Consider the following 13,100-nt stretch of genomic DNA (forward strand, 5'->3'; position numbering starts at 1 on the left):
TGTTTGTTGATGACTGAATGGCCATGTGCTGATTTGATTAGATGAGGCATATCCTAATGACCATAGACAGAGGACCAAAACACAGCAAGTCCTGTCCAGATTCCTTTCTAAAATTCATTGTACAATTGTCTACTCTGAAAGTAGAGTAGGAGCCCTTTGGAATAAGGGTCTTTGATACAGAAAGGAGAATGGCCTTTCTAGGTTTCCTAGCTTGCCTTGACAGGAAAAAATTAAGTATTCCTGACCTCCACTAAGGAAAAGTAATTGTGATATTCATTACACATTTTGGAAGCACAGGAGAGGTGAGATTGGAGAGGGAAGGCCATTGATATCTTGCTTCTAAAGATTTCCAGTCACCTTTAGGTCAAATTTTTCAGTGTGCCACAGTTCTGAATTTGGGGATGTCACTTTATGAGCACAACAAAGTAATGTCAAGCATAAATAAATTTAGTTTGAACTATTTAAAATGCACACTGCTAAGGTCAAAAGCAACTGTCTCCATATATATCAAAATTATTATCAAGGAATGTGACAGAAATACTTGTCTAAAAATGTACTTCAGATGGATTATAACTGTACCGTACAATGAAATAGCCATTAACCACATGTGGCTATTTAAATTTAAATGAAATCATTTTTTAAAGTTCCATTGCTCTGAACATTTAGCCACATTTCATGTGAAAATTGTCTCATGTGTCTAGTAAGTAGTACACTGGAAACAAAAGCAAGAGAACATGTCTATCATCACAGAAAGTCACATGTATCATCTAAATGAAGAATTTCTAAGAATAATTCTGAATTCTGTTCTAAGTTCTATGTCTGTATTAGCCAAGTTATTTTTCTCTGGAAAAAGAAAAAAAAAGGGTATTTTCATGGTATGGTACATCAAGTTTTAGATGAAAAATTTAGTAATGGGAAGATGTTTTAAGATTGTTAGGCAAATTATATAACATCCTGGCTGGAGAATTCCACAGACATCCAAGAAACTTAATTGGGTTAAACACTGGAGTTCAAGAGAGGGTATAGTATTTAATGTTCTTAAAATATATATGACCTGAGGATTTCAACACACTCCTTTCCTTGTTGACAAGGCCCTTTGTAAGCTACATGCATGCTATTTTGATAACTATCAAAAAGGGAGAGAAGAAAATTTTTAGAAATATATGTCAGACAGAATTCATGTACAAGGCTAAAGTCATAAAAATATTAATATTGTGCTCATTTTTATAACCATGTTTCCTTCATATACTTCTTTACTTCACTAATGAGTATAGATAGGATCATCCACAAATTGCCACAGGAGAGCAGTGGTCTAATGTTGTCTCCAGGGTGGACATAAGGGAGGGGTTGAAAATCTTTCAGATTTTTAAATTGAAATGACTTCACTTCATGAAGACTGTGGCACACTGGCTTTGTCCTCTTCTTTTTTGTTTCCTGGCCATGAAGTGAGCTACCCCTTCTCAAGGTGTTCTCTGCCCACATGGTTGGGTACAATCAGTAAAGATCTAAATATGAGTCTCCCAGGTTTAGAGTGGAACTTTTGAAACTTTATTGTAGATGTAACCAACCTTCTTATTAAATAAGAAACACAGAACCAATGCAAAGAAGAAAGCCAAGAGGTCAGAGCTAAGAGCTAAAACCTTACCCTTCCTCCTGCAGTGGTCCTACCTCTCTGAACTCACTACCCCTGTGTTAATGTCTTTATATAGTGTTCCTGTTCTGCCTTCTCATTGGTTGTAAACCCAACCACATGACCGCCTCGTCACGGCCTGTCTGTATAGGCCTCCAGGTTTTCCTTGCTTGGTATTGAGATTAAAGGCATGTGTGTCCAATAATGGCTGTATCCCTGAACACACAGAGACTTACCCAGCTCTGCATACGAAGTGCTGGGATTACAAGTATACGCCACCACTGCCCTGCTTTCCTATGGCTTGCTAATAGCTCTGACCCCCGGGCAACTTTATTTATTAACATACAAATAACATTTTAATACAAATAAAATATCACCATACTTTATTCTCTCCTAAATATTTCCATTTTATAAATTATTTTTCATAGAAATTTAATAATAGCATCAGAATGCTGAAAAACAGAGTACTCTATTTATTCTATTGGTAGATTAATAATCAACTTGCAATGGGAATGTCTTCAAGTAGACACTCAACCATTGTACTGCTACTCAATAAAATAATAAAGTTGTGTCTTTCTCCTGGAATGTAATAATGAATGACTTTAACTAACAGATAATGTGTCATTTCCTCATCATGTAACTAAGTCATATTTTTGCATCTTAATTTTCCTAGGAACCACATAAAAGATAAGAAGGCAGAAGTTCGTGGAAAGAATAGGTATATTCAAACTATCCAGAGTGAATGAAGAGACATTCTGTTTCAAATCTCTATTGCAGGAGATTTTAGGATGCACAAGACTTATCAGAGCATCAAATCCACAGAGAATTACAATGGCAAATTTGTATATATAGGTGAACTTTCCTTCCTGCCAGCCACTTCCCAAATAACCACAGTGAGACTTATTATTAATTATAAATGCTCAGCCAATAGCTCAGCTTTGTTACCAGCTAACTCTTACACTTTAAATTAACCCATATTTCTTATCTATGGTCTGCCACGTCGCTGGATACCTTTTCTCAGTACAGCAAATTCTCCTGATTCCTCTGTATCTCCTTTCACTTCTGAGACTCCTCTTCTTTTTCTTTGTGCTCTCTTTTTGTCTTCCAATCCTGCCTAACATTTACCTGTCCAGCAACTGGCCAATCAGCTTCTTTATTAAACCAATCAGTGACATATATTCACACACTATAAAGGAATAGGCCACATGTGTATGAGGCAGAATCTTTATCACTCAGTCCTGTGCCTTCTTTGCTTTTCCCTGGAGGAACCTGACTATAAAGCTCATTGTCTGCAGATGTATATAGAAATAAAAGCATGTCTTCAGTAGAATGCATTAGGAATGAGAACAAAGGACAATTTCAAATGAGTCCCTGTTTCTTTCTCATAAAATCTGCAACACTGTTTTTCAATTAACTCATTATTCTATTCCACTGCTATCAGTAAGCAGTGGAAAAATTTTACTGAGTATTAATCAACATACCAGTCACTTATCCTGTAATACCATAAGGATATCTTTACAGTAACCTTTATATTATAAAAATTTCTGCACTCATATTTCATCTCAGTATTCATTTAGTACATCGAATAACCACCCTGCTTCTCTATAGTTATATTCATGACCACAATAGGTATTTGAACCTAGATTTTTCTTAACTTCAAAAACAGTGTTTTCCAGCATTCTGTGTTGCTTTAAGCATCACATAATCATTTCCATTGGGTGTTCTGTATTTTAACTTGACCAAGTGATACGTATCTGAAATCTTTCTAAATTTATCTCTTGTTTTCATCGACTTATCTTTGTTATATACTTGGAGAATTTCTGTTCCAAATTGTCCTTCTGAAAGCTATGCCTACCATCACCCATTTTGAATTTTCAAATTATCTGACATTCATTCCCTGTTGAGCACCCATCCTTCACCTTGAACAATTCCTCTAATTTCTAAATAGAAATAAGACATGTATTTTTTTTATCCTTGTTTGTGTGTGAGTGTATCCTCTGTATTCTTTTTATCATAAGCATTTTACCACATATTTACCACACTGTATCGGTTAAAAGTATTATGCTTTTTACTGGATTTTACCCTATTTAAAATTAACAATCTTTTATCTGCATTTCCCTGTGTGTTTCACATATTGTATCCATAGGTTAGGGTAAATTTAGTTCATGGTGTATTTTTCTTTTCTTTCTTTTTTTTTTTTTTTTTTTGGTTTTTCGAGACAGGGTTTCTCTGTGTAGCTTTGCGCCTTTCCTGGATCTCACTCTGTAGTCCAGGCTGGCCTTGAACTCACAGAGATCTGCCTGCCTCTGCCTCCCAAGTGCTGGTATTAAAGGCGTGTGTCACCACCACCCGGCGGTATATTTTTCTTATTATCTAAAATTGTGAGTTTGTTTTCTCATTTTTTTCCCCCAAAATGTTGGCAATTGAGCCTAGAGTCATGAATATGTTACATATAAATACTTTAGCATTGATCTTTGTTTAGCTCCTTTCTATACTCTGTTTAAAAAAAATCAATTAAATTTACTTCATTCTTTGTGTCTTTTAGCTCATTCCTCCCAATCCCACCCATCTCACTCCCACTCCAACAGTAAAATAAAATAAAATTTAAGAGATAAAAAAGGGAGGAAAATGGAAGAACGGGAAAATGCTGTCATGGAAGCTGTAGTGTTACACAGTGAGTCACGCAACAAACCCCTTTGTCCTTACATTTTCACATGCAAGCATTCATCGCAAAGAATCAATGATCTGGTTTGAGGTGCCTGTTTCCTGCTACACCATTCGATGCTGGGACCTCACTGGGACTCTTCCTGAAGATCCTGCAGCCCTGGGTCCACAGGATAGGATAGCCTCCCTCCAGCTGCCCATGGCTCCAGCAGATCACAGATGGGGTGAGGGGAGGGTCAACAAATAACCTGCTTCTGGGCCTGAATAGTTTCAGGGTTGGTCAGTAGGCCAGCTCTCCCGTCTCTTTGCCACCAGGGTGATCTCTCCAGCATTGCCTTGGCTAGTTCACCCTTGCAGTCAGGAGCAAGGGGTGAGCTCAGTTCTCCAGCTTTCACGTCCTCAGGGTCTGTTCTCCCACCTCTACACCTTAGAGCAAGCTCTACTGTGTTGCCCAACTCTCTCTGGAGTGTTGCAGCTGATGAGGGACAGGAACAGCTTTCCCACTCTTCCACCTGCCTCAGGAGTTGATGAGGGGGCATCTCTCCCCCACTCACGCCACCACATGGCAGATGAGTAATGGGGACAGCTCTGCCATGCTTACAACTTCCAGGATGGCTCATCCACAACTCCACCAACAGGGTCCGCTCTATTGTACTGACCAGGTGAGGTGCAGGGTCCACTTTCCTGAGTGCTGCAGCTGGTAAGGGAGAGGGGCAGCTCCCTTGCCCACCACAGGTGACAGGGTCAAGGTTTTTTTTTTTTCTGTACTCTTATTCCCTAACTTTTAGCAGTATATCTATTATGATGTGTAATATCTTTTAAGTATTTTAAAAATCATTAATTAACTTACTCATTCACCAAATAATATTGGCTATTAGTGCTGTTCTATGACATACATGTAAAGGGGGTATGTCAAATTCTATGACTAAGTATATAGAAATTACATTTCAATGTCTTGTGCAAAAACTTTTGATGTAATAATGGCATGTGACCACCAAGAACATAACAAAAATAACTCAAACTATCCTTCAATGTGTAAAACCAGCAAGATGTTTGAACATTTACTTTTGACTCTACCAAATAACTATTTAGCTGGCTGTAATTTATTCCAAGGAATATGTTACAAATAAAATTAAATTATAAAAACATATTTAAATGAACTGTAACAACAATATGAAATATGCTTTCAAGCAACAGTCAAAATAATTTCAAAGCATCATAGGTAAAATGTTGGCCTGCTATTACATGCAGTTTATTATCAGAACTCACAGGAAGAGAATGTCTTACTCTTCTCTATGCATAAACTTCTTGCCTTTTATAATTTTACTGAATTTATGACAGAAACATTCAACTCTATCAAGTTTTATTGGAAGAAACATAAATACAGTCTCTTTTAGAAGAATTCTCAACTGTAGCTTTCCATTACTTATGGCTGTCACAGTTTATTGGGTCGTTTTTTTCTAAGCTTTCTTCCAGTTCTATACTTTTAAGACAGCCAATAGATCTACAGAAGATTCATTGCATGAAGAAGAAACCCATGAGGTTCCTCCTGGTGATTGTTATTGAATCAGACATCTCCTATATCTGGAGATTGAAACTGAAAGTTATCAACAAGAACTCATGGCCTTTCTCTAAACTCCCATTGGCTCTTTTTAGCTTTGACTCTCAATGTGTTCCAGAGCCTTTCCCTTCTCAGATAACTCTGAAAGCCCTAACAGATTACATTGGCTGATAAACCTAAAGGTCCAAATGGATTGCAGTTGACTGATGTACTCTGAGAGCACCCAGTAGATTACAGTTAACTGGCAGCTCTTTGGGCTTCAGTGTGTTACAGTTAACTGGTCCCGTGACTTACTTCCTCCTAATCTACATTCCTTCCTCATCTTCTCTCAGAAATCTCAAGTCATTAATTCTACCTTTTCTGTGTCTTCCACAGGACTGTTCTCAACATTATTTTCTAACAACAACTCAGGTTGCTATGCCCCTGATGAGCCTATTCAAAGTTTTGTGTTTATGTCAATCTGTATTAGGGAAAACATATTTTGAAAATACTGTATAATGTTTTCTCTTAGGTCCCTTTTCAGTCTACTTATTTATATTCCTTTGTAATAGAGTATGAAATGGTTATTTCCTGTTACTCAGTACAAGATTCTATATTAAATGTTACTGTCCTAGGACATTCCTAAGGAGAGCTTGGAATGCAATACACTATACATAAAAGATCTGATAAAATCATCAACCATTTCTCTAAAAGCTTCCCAGAATAAATCACTGCCCAGATAAAATGACCAGTTGTTACAGAGTGAGTTCAAGGCCTGCCTGAGTGATTCAATCAGCTCTATTTTCATAAAAAGGTAGAAAAAAAAACCACAAACAGCAGGAGAGGGGTATAGTTCAAGTAGATAATGATTGCATAGCAAATGTGAGACACCATACTTAGATCTCATACCAAAAAAATCAATAATAATGATAATAACAACAGCAAAAAAAGAGACATGTTCAAGGTGAGGTTTGAAGGAGCAAAATCTAGACAGAATTGTAAAGGGGGAAACAATTTTGGTAAAAAATGGGGAAAAGTACATACAGCTGATACTAAAACAAAGGATACTAAGACATAGTTGCAGCCCTAAAGGGGCTACAGGTTTGCTCTGGAACAGTGAAGGTCAGCATATTTTATGAAATATTTTCCAAAGCTACAGTTTCTTCTTTGAACAGTAGTTAGATTTAAGTGTTTGATTGTGAGAAGAAATAACAATTTCCAAGTTACACTAAGAAACTCATTAACAAATGAAACTCATTAACGTGCACCATTTGGGAAGTGAAGATAAAAAGTATATATACCATGTAAGACTTGCTTCATAAAACTTAAAAAAGAAAGTTGCTGTAATAGAAAGAAGACTAGGACAAAGACTTGCCAAAACTAGGGAAGATTGCTCTGTTAAGTGGGAGATGTGCAATGTGCAATTTCTCTTCTTGAAGTTTCTCTGCCATGAAGGAATCCATGAAGGTCAGATTGGGAGTTGGTGGTTCCTTACTGTAGTTTCAATAATAAATACTGAAGTCTCAGAGGCTTGAAGTCAAGCACATTTTTTATCTCAGTGATAAACAGATAAATAAAAATGACCTCAATCACGTTCCAAGGGAACATCCTTTGCCTTTTCTTCTCCAGCCCTGAGAGAGGCTTGATGTTCTTACTGTAGAGTTCACTTCCTGCTAACTGGACTTTCCAAGATGTAGTGGTGGCTGCCTCATTCTTTTTCTCATACAGTTTTTCCAAACAGCACTTTTATCTCTTTCCCCATGACTATGTGCGATTATTATTCCCTTTAGCTCACTCAGATATCTGTAATCATCTCCCAGTTTTAAGGATTAGCTAATTTGCAACCTTAATTTCTTATGTACTCACAATTCCCTTTGTTCTTGAAGTTAACCTATCCACAGGTTCCAGTGCTCCAGATGCAGTAATCTAAGGGAGAAGCATTAGTTTGCTTGATACCCAGGGCTAGAAAAAACATAGATGCATGCTCTTTTTCTCATAATTCATTGTCTACACTTGGTAAATAGTTTAGATTACTCTTTATCCTTTTAACAATGAAGTCTGAATATATTCTTGCTATAACCAATACATTACTTTTCATTATCCATAAAACCCAGTTCATAATAGGAACCATGCTAGCTATGACTCATCTGACTATGAAGTGTTCTATTTAGAAATAAAGTTGTTTGAATATAAATGTGACTATTTATTCATTTTAACAAACTTCAGCAAAACCTATTTTTTTTTGTCAGTTTTCATTTCCTTGAGGAATGTGTTGAAATATATTAGCCTAACTAGAATAAAGTAGATTCTACATTTGCAGAATCCTGTTCTATAAATTACTAGATCATAATTGACTAGAAGATACTAGAAGAGATTTTGAGAAAAAGAGCAAAGGAAGGTCATTGGAACCATGAATTTATTTCTAGAAACTGTGGGAAATAGATAGCAAACAATCCTGGAAGTTCCCTGTGGTGGCATTTTCTGTTGCTACTGAGAACATTGCCATTTTCCCATGTACTTCTGGTTCTCTTTAACTCAAATAACTACTTTGACTATATTTTGTGAATGAGCTACTGGAGGTAAAAGGTGTAGTGGCTGACCACTTTGTACTGGTTAACCAGTTATGGGACTCAACTCTGGGAGAGGCTAATTCTCCCTCTCTCAGAAATTGTTAGGTTCCTGTAGTTCGTTGTCTAGGTATGAGATCAATGATATTTCTCTAATTTTATATTAGCATGTCTGTTTATATTTTCATTGTCCATCTCTTGTTTGGGCAGCCATATTGTTGAGGTATGTGTGAAGCTCCCCTGTCATATCTAGGAGACACATTCACACAATATATTTCCTGTTTCTCTGTTTTGTTTTGTTTTTCTGCTTCATCTTCCAACATGTTCCCTGAGCCTTTGGTGCAGAAGTTATATTATATGATGTATCCGCTGGGGCTGAGATCCTCAACATCTATCTCTGCAGCCGGATTGGTTGTAATTTTCTGTTATGGTCTTTGCTTGCTATAAAGAGGAGATTCTGTGATAAGGAGTGAGAGTTAAACTTCTCTGTGGGTATAAAAATATAGAGCACAGTTAGATTAGAAAATATGCAGGTCTATCAAGGGAAGCAGCCCTAAAATAAAATATTCTCATGGACTCAAAGGGATGGGGTGAGTGTGCATGTATGAGTGTAGCAATAACAATCAAATAAAAAGAGGCCATGTTTTGAGTCAGAGTAGTGGAAGGTGTTTGGGAAAGGTTGGAGGGAGGAAAGAAAAGAGTAGTGTAATTGTATCTTTATATTAAAGTTTACTTATATTAAATTTTTTTTAAAACCTACCAAAAGAAATTTTCAAAACAACAATAACCACAAAAAGCTCACCGTTGTCAAAAAGTAAAGATGAACCAATCAATCAAGTTCTGCTGTGAACTGTTCTAAAATGACTCTGAAGAGGGTCACCAGTCACCTTTCAATCATTTTGAAAATGGAGCAGGATAACACAAATTCTACATTGTTTCAATCTTTATTTTTGCTTTAGTTAAATATACTTGGGTGCTTTATGCTCTTAGGACAAATACCTTTAAATTTGTTGTAATTTATCAGTAAATGTGTCTGTTCCCTCAATTATTATGATTTTTTTAGTTGAGACTATCATTTTCTATATCTAATCTGTTAGGGAGACAATTGCTTTTACATGCCCTGCTGCCGATTTCCTAAGGTTCAACTTCAGTGCTTATTGATAAAATATGATTTTGATTTGGAGATAATGTTTAGACAATGTAGCTAGATTTTATTTAGTGTATGAAGTGCCCATAAATGATACAACTCTATTAAAATAATATCATGAACTAAGTTTTCAATATACTTGTAAAATTGTCAAAAATCTGGAAAGTATTATGCATACATAAGGCAAAATTCAAAACATTACTTTAGAATTTACATGCAATTAAAACTTGTTCATATTCTTTGAAAGTACAATATAATTTCATCATTTTCTCTTTTCTCTTTCCTCCCTCTGCTCCCCTTGCTCTCTCATAATTTTATAGCCTCTGGTCTCTTTTCATATATATATATATATATGAAAAAAAAAATATATATATATATATATATATATATATATATATATATATACCAAAAGAAAGAGAGAGAGAATATTTGTTATTACAAACTTGTTCTTTATTCTTTTAAAGAAGTTGGAGAATATTTAATAACATATGAAATAGTCTATGAGATCAAAATATAGCTATGTAAAATATATTATAGAATGCTAAAATTTGTATTGCAGTCATCATTGTTTCTAAACATAATGTTTAAAGATAACGGGATTTTAGTCTCTATCTATACTTAGAATCCAGTTTCCTACACAGACTCTTACCTGTGTCATTGATAAGCTATAAAACCTTCCTTAGTTACTGTATTCATATAGCATCATATATTTTAAATGTACAGAGCACTATAGTTCATTAGGGTTAAAACATTAGTTTAAAGATAGTAGATGTTTTATAACTATAGAGTTAAGTCTGGGATGTAATTCAGCGATAGAGGGCTTGCCCAGGCTGAGGAATGCTCTAGATTTGATTAAAACAGAAACTGTGAAAAATAAATGCCTAAAATTTAACTGCTGATTCACAAAATTTATCTGTTGTAATATCTGTCTCTTTATTTACCCATTCATTCTTTACCATGTCTATTTTCCTGTCAAATGAGTTTTTTATAATAAAAGTAAATGGCATGGAAATAAAAATTCCTTTGTAGTTAAGAGAGTATATATGTTGATGTGCTTCTTCTTCCTCTTCTTCCTCTTCCTCTTCCTCTTTTACTTCTTCTTCTCCTCCTCCTTCTTCCTTTTTCCCCCTTTCCTTCTCCTTCATCTCCTACTTCTTTTCTCCTCCTTTTCTTCCTGATCCTACTCCTCCTCCTTCTACTATTTTCCTCCCATTATTTTCCTCAGTGTGTTGATGACAGAAATTAAGGTCTAGGTCACAGTACACTGTACTACAAATGTTTTTCTTTCTAAACAATTTTATCCTATTTTGTTCTGTTTTTGTTTATTCAACCTCTGCTTTCTTTTGGAGAGGGGATTTACAATAATGTAAATGTTTGAAAAGTAATCCTGAATTCTACTCTTGCTAACGTACTCATCTTATTAGTATGGAATCGGAATCACATGTAGCAATGTTGATTATCTTAAGCTTATATTATGCATGCTTCTTCTATGGGCCACAGGCAATATCTATGTCTGTGAGTTACATAGTGACAGAGTGCACATGCAAATGAGATCAACAACAAGGAAAATAGATGTTAGCAACCTCCGGAAGTTTCAGACATCAACTTCCCCCTACATGTGTCAACAATATCTAAAGCCATTCATACTGTAAGTGCGTCACTCATTAAGCTCTGCTCTCTAAAATAGTAAAGCTTATGTTCAGGCTTGTCTCCAACATCTATTTAATAAGAAATAAAGTATTCTGTACTTCCAAGTGCATATTTAATGAGAAGTGTTCATTAAAAACTGAAGTTGAATTAAAAAAATAAGAAAATTTGAAAAAGCAAACACATTTTTTTTTTTTTTTTGCTACAAATAGAAGGACATTCATTGGTTTCTTTGGTTCCAGAAGAGTAAAATAATGAAGAAATAGGAATCTCAGATCAGGAAGGAGGTCCTCATCTGGGAAAGATTATATTATCCTCCAGCCCATTTAGCAATCTCTTTAAGAGTATTTAAGGAATATATTATTTTCCTCTTCTTCCATTTCTCTAGTTAGCTGAGCTTGATCGTAATTCGGACTTCAGGTGCTACAGGTACTCCCAAGTCAAAAAAGAAGACCCACATATAAGGTTGAATGTGAATCCTCTTAATAAAAAGTTATTCAGTAATTCCAGGGCAGATAATATAATTCCTTCCAATAGATATCAATGAGGTCTAAAGTAAGAGCATTTCCCCCCATTTTTTAAACTAAGATCCATGTGTTGTGTAATGAATCTAATATCAACCAAATTTTTTTTTTGAGACAAGGTTTCTCTGTGTTGCTTTGCACCTTTCCTGGAACTCACTCTGTAGCCCAGGATTGCCTCGAACTCATAGAGATCAGCCTGCCTCTGCCTCCAAAGTACTGAGATTAAAGGTATGTGCCACCAAAGCAAGGTTCTAAAACCTGTTTTTACATGAAAATTTCTTCATATGTTTCTTGCTTTTCTAACATCTACCTTAAATTTTTAACATCTTATCTTGAAAAAAAAATTAGAAACAACACAAAAAGGTTTTCATTTGTCTTTTCATCATGATGTGTAGCAGAAGCTGGAATCTTTCAGACACCGAGAAATGTGGACAGCATGTGTATTAGTGCCTGTGTGTACATTATTTGTACTGCTTTGTTTTGTTTTGTTCTGTTTTTGAAGGAATAAAAAGTAATTCAGTAATCAGGGGTCCTGATATTTTTCATACCATGATCAAAAGTCTAGTTTTGTAATCATAGGCTTGTAAGTTATCCATGGCTCGTATATTCATTTATTGCATGTATAATAATTTACAGAACTTTAGAAATTAAAAATAATAGATATTCTTGGGAGATTAAATGCATATCATTTGCATCTATATCTGTATCTACCTATTTATGTATATTCATCTACATTATCTCTATCCAAATCTATTTATATTATTCACTTAACAAATTAGCTTAAACAAAAATGTCTGTTTTGTTATAATTTCTTAATAAGAAACCAAACTGATAGCTTAAAACAGTGAATATTATCAAAGACTTATTTAGGTTTTTCCTAACATGTTATTTTTGATGTTGTTTATTGTTCCTAGGTTGTTTCTTTTAGAATATTTTATTATTCTTCTAATTAGACTGATGCTTATTTATAAAAAATTAAATCTCTAGTATTTGCTTAAGTATAAGTTTCTCCATTGCAGAATTCCAACAGAAAGTGGAATCAACCTGTAACCTTGACCAGTTAGTACTTACAAAAAATGAATGGATGAAGTAAATCTCTACATTAACAAAATATTTTTCTCTAGTCAGCTATAATTAGTATGAAGTAATAGGATTTCTCTAGATTTCCAGCTTTTCAAGGGGAATTAATTTGGAGACTGCCCACCCTATAGCTTCTGACTTGGAGGGCTGAGTTTACCAATTAAGTTCACAGCAGATTAATTAGCTGCTAATTTATGAAACTAATCATCATTCAGTGGTTCTTATTAAATGCCTTCATGCCCATGAAACTTATGTTGGAAGATTGGATTGGGAGCACTCAAATCTCATTTGAAGAAACATT

At 35.1% G+C, this 13,100-nt stretch overlaps 1 long non-coding RNA gene across 1 annotated transcript in view; it reads right to left on the reverse strand.

The window, feature by feature from the left end:
• LOC131920674 (uncharacterized) overlaps window positions 1-13,100 on the reverse strand; it is a 98,501-nt gene that overhangs the window by 13,545 nt on the left and 71,856 nt on the right. Inside the window, exon 2 of the long non-coding RNA XR_009381745.1 lies at window positions 7,701-7,760. This is a non-coding gene — a long non-coding RNA (uncharacterized LOC131920674). The remainder of the gene's footprint in view (window positions 1-7,700; window positions 7,761-13,100) is intronic.

This window comes from Peromyscus eremicus, chromosome 10 (assembly GCF_949786415.1).
Source record: "Peromyscus eremicus chromosome 10, PerEre_H2_v1, whole genome shotgun sequence".
Taxonomy (NCBI): domain Eukaryota; kingdom Metazoa; phylum Chordata; class Mammalia; order Rodentia; family Cricetidae; genus Peromyscus; species Peromyscus eremicus.